Source organism: Phoca vitulina, unplaced genomic scaffold (genome assembly GCF_004348235.1).
Source record: "Phoca vitulina isolate PV1807 unplaced genomic scaffold, GSC_HSeal_1.0 scaffold92, whole genome shotgun sequence".
NCBI lineage: Eukaryota > Metazoa > Chordata > Mammalia > Carnivora > Phocidae > Phoca > Phoca vitulina.
The window spans coordinates 2,969,648-2,979,243 of NW_022589795.1; the positions used below are offsets into that span (position 1 = coordinate 2,969,648).

A 9,596-nucleotide genomic window follows, 5' to 3' on the forward strand; every position below is an offset into this window, starting at 1 on the left:
ATAATTTAAATAAAAATTTAAGTAGTCGTATGTGGCTAGAGGCTACCATTTTGAGAGAGCACAGAACTTGACCATGCCTTAGTTACCCGGAGTCTTGGGGTTCCCTGCCCAGAGTGCCCCAAGCCCTGTTTGCAGGGCTTGCACAGACTATGACTCAGGCTTATCCTTCTAAGGGCAGACCGTTCAGTTGGTGTGTATAGGTGGGTAAGGGTGCTGTTTAAGGGGGTGTGGGTGGGGCTTGGATACGTGGCCGTGTGTGTGTGTGTGTGTGTGTGCGTGTGCGCACGCGCGTGTGACTATAGCTCTTTTCATGCAGGACAGAGCCTGGGGTGGGAAGGGAAGGGGGCACTCTCCCTGAACTGTCACGTTCCAGTGCATAGTCCTAGAATGTTTTTTTTTAAAGTAGGCCCATCCCCAACACAGGACTCGAACTCATGACCCCCAGATCAAGAGTCACATGCTCCACTGACTGAGCCAGCCAGGCGCCCCAGTCCTAGAATTTTTTATTTGAACCTGGGTTTTTGGGTCCTCGGGTATGTTCTTCTTACTAGGGTAAGAAGATAAGATTTATTTATTTGTGTTGGCTTGGTTTATAACTTTTAAATATTTAGATGAATTGTAAGTGGGCTCTAGTTGATTTCTGGCCCTTGACCCACAAATTTCAGGAGTGGGGTTTTTTTGTTTGTTTGTTTCTTAAGATTTATTTATTTATTGGGGCACCTGGGTGGCCCAGTCTGTTAAGTGTCTGCCTTCAGCTCAGGTCATGATCTTAGGGTTCTGGGATAGAGCCCTGAATTGGGCTCCCTGCTGAGCAGGGAGTCTGCTTCTCCCTTTCCCACTGCTCCTCCCCCAGCTCATGCTCTCTCTCTTTCCAATAAATGAGTAAATAAATCTTTAGAGAGAGAAAGCGTGTGCATGGGGGTTGGGAGGGGCAGAGGGAGAGGGAGAAGCATACTCCCCGCTGAGCAGGGAGCCTGATGCAGCACTTGTGGGGCTTAAGGCGGGGGGACTCCATCCCACGACCTTGAGATCATGACCCTGAGATCATGACCCTGAGATCATGACTGGAGTGGAAATCAAGAGTCAGATGCTTAACCGAATGAGCCACCCAGACGGCCCTCAGAAGTGGTTTTAAGGTTAGTTTCTTCACTAACTAACCCTCTGGCACACAGAACCTCCCCTCATGCCCCCCACTGTAGGCTGTCAGCTCTTCCCAGGCAGGCCTGGGTCTAATTCCAATCTAATCGAATTGGAGAATTCTATTCTACTAATTCTGGTGCCTGGTACACTGTTGGCCCACCATAAATCATCATTGGATAATGAGTAAAGAGGTTCAGCAGCTTGCCCAAGGTCTTGGCTTTCATTACAGTGGCCGGTGGGTCAGCTGGCTGGCTAGGAGGGGGTCTTCGAGAGGGGGTTGTCTCTGCTACAGGGAAAACGGCCAGGGGAGCTAGGCCCCCAGACCTGGGGTTCCTGTCTCTGCTCTGCCATTTTCTTGACCTTGGACAAGTCACTCTCTGAGCCCTGGTCTCCCCTTCTGTAAAAAAAAAAAAAAAGATGGGTCTAATAACACCAACTACAGTGTGTTACCATGACGATCAAAGTAAAGGAGACCCTCTCACAGGCCCGATGCCTGGTATTCATCAGGTCTTCCATGAATGCCGCTTTAGTCAACACTTACTGTGTGCCAGGTCCTGGCTCCGTGCCCCATTGTAGGTGCCCCCTAGCCCTGATGGGCCTGGGTGCTCCCAGTGGCTCCCTCAGCCCACCCTCCCTCTTAGCTCAGCAGCTCTGGGCCCCGGTGTGCCACCTTCCACATGGCTGGTGGCTGGCTGGGGCCTCATCTGCCCTAGTTTGTGTGGGCTTCAAAAACGAAAGACCACATTTGTCACTTTGGGTGGGCTAGCAGAGCTGGCTGAGACAGACAGACAGACTGACCAATGAAGGTGACAGCTGTGGTTTGTGGCCTCTCAGATCAGACAGACACTCCAAAGCTTGAGAGGGGACCCAATACCTTCTTGGCAGACTGTTCGGTGTTAACCGAAAGGCTTGTCCCCACCTCCCTCCCTCAGGGGCAGCATGAAAAGTGAGAGGGCCAACGTGGGTTTAAATCCTGGCTGTGCCATTTTCTTTCTTTCTTTTTTTTTTTTAGATTTTATTTATTTATTTGAGAGAGAGAATGAGAGAGAGAGCATGAGAGGGGGGAGGGTCAGAGGGAGAAGCAGACTCCCCGCTGAGCAGGGAGCCCGATGCGGGACTCGATCCCGGGACTCCAGGATCATGACCTGAGCCGAAGGCAGCCGCCCAACCAACTGAGCCACCCAGGCGCCCCTGGCTGTGCCATTTTGTAACTGAATGATTTGAGTTGTCCCACTGGTGGCAGCCTCAGGGGCCTCATGAGGGAAACAGGACCAGAATAATCCTTCACTCGCAGGGTTGTTGTTTGTAACTCATCCTTTGGGTCCCCTCTTCCCAGACTCAGTGTTTACCTCCAAGTCCTTCAATCTTCACCCCTCCTTTGACCGCAGAACTAACTACTGCCACGTTTCTCTCATTAGACACCTCTCACTCCACATAATACTGTTGCGTCTTTATCATCATCCTCCTGCCATTTTATAGGGCCCTCTGTGCCAAGGATTTTCTACATAATATTTTTGATATTCTATTCCAAATATTTTCTAATTTCAACTCATGAATTATTCAGAAGTGCATTTTGACATTTTGAAATGCACGGGGTTGTCTTTTCTTTTTATGCTGTCTTTTGATTATTGATTTTTTTTTTTTTAAGATTTTATTTTTAAGTAATCTCTACACCCAACGTGGGGCTCAAACTCGCAACCCTCGAGATCAAGAGTCACATGCTCTTCCAACTGAGCCAGCCAGGCGCCCCTTGATTATTGATTTCTAATTTAATTATATTGCTGTCAGATAATGAGTAATGTTTGATTGTTTTGAATTGGTCAGGACTTGCCTTGTGATCTAATATGTGGTCACTTTTGTAAATATGTGCCTGAAAGCAAGAGTGTGTTTGCCGGTTGTTGACTGGAGAAATCAAAGTATTCAATTAAATTAAGCTTGTCAGTTGTACTGTTCAAATCTTCTACACACTTACTGATTTTTTTTTTTTTTTTTTTTTTGGTCTGCTTAAACTACCAATTCCAGAGGGAGGTGATTTAAATCTTCCTTTATATTGGTGGACTTGTCTATGTTTCCCACTATTTCTGTTTATGATTTTGAAGCTATGCTATTAGGTACGTATAACTGTAGAATGGTTATACATTCTTGATAAATTGAGGCGGGCAAGTATCCTATTGTCTCTCTCAGCAGGGAGGGTTTATTTCTTTCATGTTTATCCAAGGATGTTACCTTTTGGGCACCCTTGACTTTTGAGAGGGGCGGATTGTGTCTGCTCCAACCTCCTACCTTACGAGGCCCCAGGTTTTATCTTGTTCCATTTTGGATTTGTGCCTTTGGGGATTTTCTTTTCTTGCAAGCTTGGCCTTGCATTGAAAATATCACGTGTGCGTGCGCGCACGCACACACTTTATCTTTTATTTAGCATTTCTAGTTGTTTTGTACCAGAAGGGTTTCTCTGGACCTATAGACCACCGTATTGCTGGAAATGAAAGTCTCTTTTAGCTCTTAACTTGAAATTTTATTTACTATTTAAAACAATTCTATGAGGGGCGGCTGGGTGGCTCAGTCCGTTAAGCATCTGCCTTTGGCTCAGGTCATGATCCCGGGGTCCTCCCATCGATAGAGCCCTACATCAGACTTCCTGCTCCGTGGGGAGCCGGCTTCTCCCTCTCCCTCTGCCTGCTGCTTGCCCTGCTTGTGTGAGCTCTCTCTCTCTGTCAAATAAATAAATCAAATCTTAAAAAAAAAAAAACAAAAAACAATTCTATGACATCCTATCACCATTTTTTCATAATGAGAAAACTGAGGCTCCGGGGTTTTAGGACTGGATTCAGATCCTAGCTCTGACGTTTATCAGCTGGGTGGCCTTGGATAAATCAGTCATTTCAGAGGACACCGAGCTCAGAGGGCACAGCAATAGGGCCTGCCTTGCAGGGCTGCCATCCAGCTCCGAATGACACACAGAAAGTCCCTGCTATGGTGTCCTCGATGCTCGGAAGACTTCTGGGACCATTTCACCTGTGATCACCTGGCTTCTTTCCAGTCTTTAGGCCTGGCTGTCTATAGGGCAGGGACAAGGGTCTGGTACTAGGGCTTATCCTCTCTTCCCTGGGAGACGTTGACAAGGATAGTTCAGTGCTGGAGAGTTACCTGGTGGACCATAAAAGGCACATCTGCTGAGATTCTGATTCTGACGCACTCCTGGGTGTGGGCACGTGAGTCACGTGGGGTACGGCCCGTGAGGGGTTGCCCCTCCCCCTCCCCTGGGCTGTCCTCTGGTAGGTCACATAGACAGGACAGTGGGGTTTCCTCATTCACCACAAGGTGCCAACAAGAGGGATAGAGCGGCTCTCCTTGGTTAGCAAGCAACTTGCCTTCATTTTACCTTCACTTTCCGAAGAGGGAATAAATACATATGGTTCAAAAATCAAAACAGTTTAGAAAGGAATGCATCGAGAAATCTTGCTTCCACCTCTGCCTTGTCCACCCTGTTTCCCTGCACCTTATAGGCGACTACTTTTGTTACGTTGCTGACATATATTCAAGCAAATACATTTATTCCTATATCCACCTCCCTTTCTTACACAAAAGGTAACATAACATATATACTGTTTTGCACGGCATTTTTGCCTCCAAATATATCCTGGAGATCTTTCCATATCAATATCTGACAGGTTCTTTTTTATTTTTTTACAGCTGCATATTTTTTCTTTTTTTTAATTTATTTTTTCTTTTTTATTTTATTTTATTTTTTAAGATTTTATTTATTTGACAGAGAGAGACACAGCGAGAGAGGGAACACAAGCAGGGGGAGTGGGAGAGGGAGAAGCAGGCTTCCCGCGGAGCTCGATCCCAGGACCCTGAGATCATGACCTGAGCTGAAGGCAGACGCTTAACGACTGAGCCACCCAGGCGCCCCTATTTTTTATTTTTTTTAAGATTTTATTTTTATTTATTCGACAGAAAGAGGCAGCCAGAGAGGGAATGCAAGCAGGGGGAGCAGGAGAGGGAGAAGCAGGCTTCCCGCAGAGCGGGGAGCCCGATGCGGGGCTCGATCCCAGGACCCCGGGATCACGGCGAGAGCCGAAGGCAGACGCCCAACGACTGAGCCACCCAGGCGCCCCTATTTTTTATTTTTTTTAAGATTTTATTTTTATTTATTCGACAGAAAGAGACAGCCAGAGAGGGAACGCAAGCAGGGGGAGCAGGAGAGGGAGAAGCAGGCTTCCCGCAGAGCGGGGAGCCCGATGCGGGGCTCGATCCCAGGACCCTGGAATCACGGCGAGAGCCGAAGGCAGACGCCCAACGACTGAGCCACCCAGGCGCCCCTGCATATTTTTTCATTGTGGAGATGTACTATAGTTTATTTAACCTTTCATTGTCCAGCATAGTAGCCACATGTGGCTATTTACATTGAAATTAATTACAATCGAGTCACATTTGAAATTCATGTCCTCGGTGGCACTAGCCACATTTCAAGAGCTCGGTATAGCTACCTGTGGCCGGTGGCTATCATGTTGGACAGCACCGGCAGAACGGAACATTTCCATCATTGCAGAAAGTTCTATTGGATTGCTGGTTTCACGGATCCCCCATAGCTGGACACCTGGCTCATTTCCAGTCTCGAGGTGGTTCAGTGATGATGCCACCCATCCCTGGGATGTAGGAGAGCTAAGTGAGAGCTGCTTTGGGAATGCTGGGCCTTCAACCTCAGATCTCAGAATCTGGGAGGCTCCTGCAGGAGGTCTATTGGGTTTGGGGCAGGGGCTTGACCAGGGCTTGGAAAAGAGAGTAACCCTAAGGACAGGCTTCCTGGGCGCCTGGGTGGCTCAGATGGCTAAGCGTCTGCCTTCGGCTCAGGTCATGATCCCAGGGTCCTGGGATCGAGTCCCACATCGGGCTCCCTGCTCCTTGGGAGCCTGCTTCTCCCTCTGCCTCTCTCTCTCTCTGTCTCTCATGAATGAATAAATTAAAAAAAAAAATCTTAAAAAAAAATAAATAAAAGGACAGGCTTCCTGCTTAGCTCTAACCCTCCACCCCCTCCCTCCATCCCCGCCAAAACGCAAGCCGGTTTCCTTTCATTCACGATTTAAGTCCTGCACTGCGGATATAGGGACAGAAGAGATAGTTTCTTCCTTGGAGAAACAGACAGATCGTTACCTGCCTTGTGACAAAGACTTTCAAATCGGCCTCACCAAACACCAAAGGCCTTACAATACCTTTAATATAACAGAGTGAGGATGTGGGAAAACAGGCATCCCATTTACAGGGGTTGCAAATTGGTGTGAACTTTTTGAGGGCAATTCCAAATCTATCCAAATTCCCAAAAACCTACCCCAAAGTGCATAACCTTTGACTCAGCACTGTCATATTTACAAATTTGTCTTATGGATACGCACATAAGTACCGACAAGTGGATGTACCCAGATATTTCCTGCAAGCACCATTGTCTGTTGCAACAAAAGACTGACACAACCTACATACCCACTAGGAGGAGAGGAGTGAAAGAGACTGTGACACATCCATACGATGGAGGACTATGTAGATCTTGTAGAGGCAGATACATTATTAAGTGAAAATAGCAAGGTGCTAAATTGTGGAACGTGTGCTACCATCTGCGTTAAACACACACACACACACACTGCTTGTATATGCCCAAAACATCTCTGGAAAGATGCATTAAAACCGTTGTTCTTTTAAACCGAGCACATGTATGTATTACCTTTAAAAAAAAATTTTTTTTTTTAATTTTAAGAGGTACCCACTGAGTAATGGTGAGCAGGCAGAGGGAGGGAGATTCCTGGGGAGACCCGCTCAGTCACCTGAGCTCTGAGTGTCCCCAGGGACTGCACAATTCCTCCATATGAGGTGACAAGGCCACAACAGTGTCACCCACACTGTGACTCCATCTCCATCACCTCTGGAGGCCTCGCCCTGTTTTGGCTGTCATACCTCCTGCGCCCAGCAGGGGGAAGCACAGACCCACTAAAGCATTGGTTCCAAACTTCACCAAGCATCCCTTCTAGGATTTCCTCCTCTGTGGACCCTGATTGGAAAGACACTTCCTGCCAAGCCGACCAAATTTGTTAGGTAATAATTGATTAAATTCTCTCCCTTATTTTGTGCCTCACATTTCTCGTCAGGGTGCACGCGACAGAGTGTAGGCTTGCTGAGCTCATCATTTTCCACATAAGAGGTTCTACTTAGCCCAACCTTGTTTCCACCAGGCCTTGGGTGGCGGTGGTTGGCCAGAGCATCCCCAGGGGTTGAGGGCTCAGGCTGGCAACTGCTCCATTAGGGGCTCCCCACCCTGCTCGGATTTTCAGCCGCGGGACACAACTCCCACCCTTCTCCTACCCAAAGAAGTAGTTCTGGGCGAGAGGAAGCATGAAAACCTGGCACCAGTCTGACTGGTGGCAGTCACTCCCCCAGATGTGTTTGGAGTCTGTCCCTTGTTAGGGGTGAGCAGCCTAATAATGGGGACTCTTTTCATCTGCCACAGATTCTCCAGGAGTGAGTGCAGTGCTGGGCATTCAGCTGGTGTAAATTAAAGGTTTGTTGTTGTTAAATGGAAAGAGACAACCATCGAGGGGACCGGGGACTAAATTCTTTAAAAAGAAAAAAAAAAAAAGGAGGTCCTAGTTAATCTCAAGGGCAAGAACCCACTGACAAGACTGGACCATCTTCAGCTGAAGATAAGGGTCATAGGCACAGAATGGATCACCTTCTTAGCATTCCCAAGGAAAATCCTGCTTTGTCTTACCTTATGGGTCCCTGGCTGGGACATGAAATCAGGAACCACATCTCTCTCACCCACCAGAGGTGCTGGTGACCTTGGCAAAATAAATGCTTAAATCAGGTCGGTCTGGGGGAAGGGGCTGTTTCATCCCAGGGCCTTCCTTAAAATTAGATAAATTTCCCAGCTCCTGCTTAACTCCTGTCGGTGGTTCTGGATGTGTGTGTGTGTGGGGGGGGGCGCAGGGGGAAGAGAAGGCTCTAAGGGGAAGGGATACTTATGGCCTCTGGCCTGACCTGGAGGAAATCCAGGGCTCCTTTAGTGGGCCCTCCCTCCTCAATGTCTTGGAAGTGCAGGGAGGGATAATTGGGGATCTCTACAAATTAAATGGGGAACAAAAGGAGCAACTGAGAGGTTGGAGATTATGTCTCAGACCTGGGGTTCTACAGCCCTCCCAATACTCGCTCACCTTTCTGGACAACCCTGGATGAGGGGGGCAGTGGGGGCTTGGACAGCAGCCCCAACACAGTGTGGATTTTGAGAGTCCTCTCTGCCCCTTATTAGTTGTGTGCCCTTGGGCAAGTCACTTGACCACAGTGAGCCTCAGTTTTCCCATCTCTAAATGAAGATATCAACACCTACCTTCCCTGGTCATTGTCGGGATGAATGAGAGAAGACCTCTGGAAGCATTTCTGTAATTGCTAGACTTCAGGGATTATTATTCGCCAAGGTGAGCGGCCACCTTAGGTCCCTGGAGGTGACAGCGTCAAGGAGATAATTTTTTTTTCCTCCTCTGCTGTGCCTGCTCCTTTCTCAGCCTGGATATGCTGGCTTTAATCCTCTGTTCCCCAACCCCCGTGCTTCTCCTTGAGACCGCCTTGGTGGTCTCCAGATTCTGGCAGCTTGCCTTTTCCCATAGGCGCTCCCATTCTACGACCCTGAGGATGTCGGCGTGCGCGCAGAGTTGGTCCAGGTTGGGACAGGTCGGGGGGCTCTCCGCTGGCCTGAATCTGCGCCCCCCGCCCTGCTTTGGGGTTCTCATTTGCAGATGGTTCCCTCTGGTCCTCAGCTCCTCTCTGGACTAAACAGAGGAGGACAGAAACAAGGGGTGGGGGGCCTGGAAGGGGGTTCCCACCTTCTCAGTCGGGAATCCGGGAGGGGGACCCAGTCCTTGCGCCCCAACGCCGCACCGTCATGGGTCTCCAAGCCGCGCTCGCAGTTGCTGGCAATTCTCGACAAGGAGGTTTCCCCCTCCCGACTCCCAGGAGGTGACACTGCTCCCCCCCCAGCCTTCCCCACCTCCCCTCACCCAGACCCCGCTGATCCCCGGCTCCGAGCGAGCGGGAGCATGCGGTTCTAGGACCCGGAGGCGCCGCCGCGCGCGCCGCCGCCTCTGCCTCGCCTCGGTCGCCTCCCGCTCCGGCAGGTGAAGCGGCGCCCGCCGCCCCCTCTGCGGCAGGTGAAGCGGGTCGGCCGCCCCCTCCCCGCCGCGCCATGGCAGCGGCGGACCCCCGGCCCGCGCCCCGCGCCCGCCCCCTCCCTCCAGCCCGCCCCCCGGGGGCCGGGTGCGCAGCGGCGGCGGCGAAATGCGGTTTGCGCGCTCGGGGAGCGACAGCAGAAGTTAGAAAATCGCCGAGGGGGGAGCCCGCGCCGCAGCTTCCTGCCCCCGGCCCAGCCCTCTGGCCCCGGCGGCCTGCAGCCTGACTTCCTCCCCCCACCCCGC

At 50.1% G+C, this 9,596-nt stretch overlaps 1 long non-coding RNA gene across 1 annotated transcript in view; it reads right to left on the reverse strand.

The window, feature by feature from the left end:
- LOC116627024 overlaps positions 1-9,004 on the reverse strand; it is a 28,411-nt gene extending 19,407 nt beyond the window's left edge. Inside the window, exons 1-2 of the long non-coding RNA XR_004298394.1 lie at positions 8,516-9,004; positions 7,901-7,970 (exon numbers count right to left, since the gene is read on the reverse strand). This is a non-coding gene — a long non-coding RNA (uncharacterized LOC116627024). The remainder of the gene's footprint in view (positions 1-7,900; positions 7,971-8,515) is intronic.
- Between the last annotated feature and the right edge of the window lie 592 nt (positions 9,005-9,596).